Source organism: Plecotus auritus (assembly GCF_963455305.1).
Source record: "Plecotus auritus genome assembly, chromosome: 5".
Lineage (NCBI taxonomy): Eukaryota > Metazoa > Chordata > Mammalia > Chiroptera > Vespertilionidae > Plecotus > Plecotus auritus.
In genome coordinates, this window is record NC_137776.1 from 60,420,057 (window position 1) to 60,425,067 (window position 5,011).

Genomic DNA, 5,011 nt, shown 5'->3' on the forward strand with positions numbered 1-5,011 from the left:
TTCTGCATTTCAATGTTTCTAGACAATTTGCTCTTCTCCCTGCTTTCTCAGTCCAAACCTAGGGTTTAATTTGATTCAACAAATATTTACTGAATAAAGTCTCTGCAGCCATTAAAAAGAATGAGGATTGTAGTGATGGTTGTACAACTTTCTAAAAACATTGAATTATGTACTTTAAGTGGGTAAATTGTACGGTGTTTGAAAAGAAAATCAAGATACATTGTATAGGTGAAGGTCAGGGAGTAGCGACAGATAAATACCTATAGAATGACCCTCCCTATGTACAAAAAGAATGCACATTTCTGGAAGGATATATAAGGAGCTGTTGGCAACTGTTACTTTTGGGTGATTGGAATGGGAAGTTTGGTGGAGTGGCGATTAGGGAAGTTTTACTTTTTCCTTTATAACCTTCTATACTGTTTTAATGTTTATCACAAGCCAATATTACTTTTGTAATAATGATTTTTAAATCTGAATTTTTATAGGGTGCAATGTATCAGGCATGGGGGATCTAAGAGTTCCAAACCTGCATAAACCGTCTTCTGTGATGTGCAACACCCAGCAGGGGTGTGAGGTGGATTGGGGTCAGTTGATAAAGGTTTTTTGACTCGATGAATGGATGGATTAATGGATGGATGGGTGATCTGTATGAATTTTGCCTTTGTCTATGGCCAACAATTATCTATAGATACCCTGAGTAAAAAGAAACAGACAAGGTAGAAATAGACATAGTTTAAAATAAATTCTTTCTCTTCCTAAAGCATGCTCAGAATTTGACTGAGGAGATACAACGTCTCACACATTTAAGAAAAAAATACAAGAAAAAGGCTGTAGCTATGAGAGAAGTACGGAGCAGACACCTCTTGTCATACTTGCTTCCCTGACGGCTGTGATCCAACCCCTCAGCTTCTTGGGACACGGGATCAACTGGCATCTTCATGCCTTCCCTCCTGTCTCTTTCCACCTAGTGCACAGGAATAAGAAGGAACCAGGAAGAGAAGGGAACAGAATGGGTCTGAATGGACCCAAAGGGTTGTAGAGTAGAGGGAGTTTTATAGTAGACTTCTTGTGTGGCATATGAGTCTGAAGTTAAAACCTGAAATCCACACACTGCAGAAGACTTCTGTGGTTGAGCGTGACCACGATTATCCTCAGAAAACATCTCTGTGGAGAAATGGAAAAATCTCCTAGTCCTCTACACAGGTTTAGAGAAAGGAAAGGAATAACCTGTGGGCAGGCACAGAAAAAAAAAAAAAAAGGTGGTAGAATATTATGCAGCAAGGATGTTGAGATCCAGAACTCAAATCTTAGGCATGGATGCTTGTTCTAAGTGGCGTGGTTTGTTGAGAGGTTTTACAAGTTAGCAGAAGGTGTTTTTTTTTTCTGCGTGATAATTGGGCCCTTCCAGAAGGGAAGATAAATTTCCGGGAGCCCTTTTGTTCCGACTGGGTGCTGCTGACCAACCATTGTCACCTCCTTGGTCTGTGCCATGAGGAAGGACATGATACATTATTCAGATGTTTCTTTTGTGTTGTTTGTACCCTTTCAGGCTTATAAAGCTAGAAAGCAGTACCTGTTGGTATCTGTGAGTTTCCCTTCCATCATCCTCTAACCTAGCCCCCTCCTTCTCAGATGCCAGCCTATGGACCCTCGAATAACAGCCTATGATGTTTAACCTTTATCACGTCGACATTACAAAATAGTGAAAGCTTTGTTGGGCATAGGACAAAGTGCTCTGGAAGGCTAATATGAGAACAGGGTACAAGTTGGATGGTATCTGGGGGAAGAGGAGATGGGGGAAGCCATTTATGGTTACTTAGAATAAATCAGGTGTGAGGTGAAGTGAAAGTGGGTATCAGTGGAGTCTGTAGTCCTTGTCATGTAAGAGGAAAACTGAACTCTGAATTCATTTATTCCTTTCCCTCTTGCAAAGTTCCCTTCGAGGTTTGGGGAAGCAGGTCCACCTGGGCAAGTGTGCGAGTGTCCCCGCCATGTCCCACATGGTTCAGGGTTCAGGTTCAGGGTTTGGGTTCTGGAGGAGGCCACACACAAATGAAAGAGACTAGACAAGAAAGTATAAATTTAGGAATATTGGGGGCCAGGCGGGAGCCCAACTCAAGGGGAAGGACTCCACCCCACTCTGGCCTTGCTATCCCTTTTATTAAGACTATGAGATACACCCATAGCCTTTAGGCAGGCAATTCCAATAATAGCCAATCAGCAAGAATTTACATAAAACTAAAAGGTGGAAGTTGCTTTAGCTACCATTGTCTCAACTAGACAGTGGGTGGTTGACTCTGACCTTTCAGAGCTTCAAGGTTGACCAGCCTTCCGGGTTCCTTGTCCACACCTCTCTGCTAGTGAAGGCAATGGGCGGCTTCCAACATCTCCCCTGTTTTTGTGTTTTGTTTTTTTCCTTAAAAATTCTTGCATCTGCAGACTAGAAATAAACATATAAGAACAAAAATGAGACAAGCAATAGTGGTTATGCTGAGAGGCAAATGAATCAGTCTGCAGTAAGTTTCTTTCCGGGCCAACAGTTTTTTGAGTCCCAATTTCAATGTCCAACAGTTTTGAGTCCCAATTTCAATGTCCAACAGTTCCTTATGTGTACATGTCAGCAATGATATTTCAGTTCTGGATGGTAGGCGAATGGTGGCAATGCAGGTCCGACCCTTTCTGGTTTGGTCCTGGGCAACCTGCAGCAATGCACAGCTGCTAACTGCTAGCATAGCAAGGTGTCTTCAGTGTCTTCCATCTCTGGACTGTTTACCTCTTGTCTTCATGGCTGGAGCAATCCAGTCAGCTCCTCTCTGGGATCCGTTGTTGCAGGAATCCACGTGGTCTTGTAGTTTTCTGGAAATATACTAACATATTCTCGACCAAAGGTTAATAAAGGAATCTTTTCTATAAATTAGACTTGGGATCCTTTTTATTTTTGCCCAAACAATTTTCCTTTGGCTTATTTTGATACCATGTGTGTTCATGGGTATCTTGCTATCAGTATTACAAATGGAAATTAATTTTCCAAAGTAAAAAATTTTTTGATGTAATTTACTTACAGGATATTTCTCCTTATAGGATATGATTCTACTATCCCCCCTTTTTTGATTTAAATATTAGGAGGCTTTTGGAAATTTTATAATACAGTCTTAATAGCTATAAATTTAATTTTTTGCATAAAAATATGACTGCTTCAGACTCATAGCATGTTTGTCAATTTTACTATGAGATGAACTATCAATAAAAATATTAGTTAATACTTCAGGAACAGTTTTTTATCCAGTACAATTAAGTTTTCTTAAATATTCACTTATTTCAATTAGTCAATTTTAAATAATTTGAAATAAAACTTATTTTTTTAACTTTACTTGTCCTGGTTACAGACAATAAATGACATTAATTAGACTTCTGAAATTAATCTTTGAGTAACTTAACATAAACTTTGTCAGGGAGGCAAAAACAGAAATTACTTACTTCAGTTTATGAGGCCAAATTTATTGACTTTTAATTACAGTTCTTCAGATGTTTGAAGAAAACCTCTCTTTATTTCCTTCCAAAATAATTTTTCAGGCTACAGAGAGTTTCACTTAAGAATCTTTGTCTTTCTTTTTACTAAGCAACCCACAAGGCTGCTGCTTAATATTTGCCATGTATCCGAATAGCCATGTCACAAGAAATCTCATTACAGTAAACTTGACTACTATTTTACTGTCAGATTTAATACTCTAACAACAATCTTAGTTTACCCTGTAAATATCAGTGGAAGAGATTTCAAAAATTTCAAATTTCTCCTTTTCATTAAGCTAGAATTTTATTTTTAAAGAGAATCCTCTTTGGCTAATTTGTATATACAGAGGAATCATGGGAGGTCTCAGTAACTTTATTTAAAGAGAGGGGTTGGCCTTTGCTGTTTCAAGATGGCGGCCCCCAGGGGAGCGGCAAGCCATGAGGCCAACATGGCGGCTGCCAAGGCAGGCAGTCCTCATGGTGACTGTATAAACTGTTAAAGCCAAAACTACAAACAGAAATCTTACTAACGGTTTCTGGTGGCTTTCAAAATATTGGCTTTTCATTTAGCTTAATTTATGTAAGACCTTGATTATATTTTTAAAAAGCTAATTTATAAAGTAATTAAAGTAGGTAGCTTTAATTAAAAAGCAAAGCAAAGCAAATTTAGTAAATGTTTACGTCTGATTCACAAGGCACAAAAGTGGCCACCTCCAGCCTAATTAAAAATGCAGGTGGCTATGGGCTTTTTGTCATTTTAAATTCCGCTGTTGGATTTTAAGAAACATTTTGCCCTCCTTAGAGGCCAAAACTTTCATAACATTTATAAGTAAAATATAGTTATTAATTTTTATTTGATAAAGCTTTCCATGCAATTTCAAGTATATTAGATCGGTTAAATTCAAAATATTTCTGGGGAGAAACCAAGATGGTGGCATAGGTAAGCACCTAAACTGCTGCCTCGCACAACAATTTCAAAACTACAACTAAAAGACAGAACGGACATCATCCAGAACCACAGGAAAGCTGGCTGAGTGAAAATTCTACAACTAGAAGGAAAGAGAAAAGCTCACAGAGAATTGGAGGTACGGCAAAGGGTATTTGTGCGCGCAGAGAGGAAGGGTGGCTGAGAGCCTGGCTGACTTTCTCTGGCGGAAGGGGGAAGGAAGCCCCCAACCGCACTGAACCCCAGTTCTGACTGCACTGAACCCCAGTTCCAGGCAAGCCCCTGGGGACCCACACTCTTACAGGGGGAGTCTGGACTCTCGGGCGGAGACTCAGGAGCCGGGGAAGGCAGAGGTCTGAAGGAGAGCGCCTGCCAGTGCGCACAAAGGCAGCGGAGGTTGCCACAGGCTTTCCCTAGTGGAAGGGAGTCAGAGGATCCTGACTGCACTGAGCCCCAGTTCTGACTGCAGTGAACCCCAGTTCCAGGCGAGCCCCTGGGGACCCACGCTCTTGTTGGGGGAGTCTGGACTCTCGGGCGGAGACTCGGGAGCCGGGG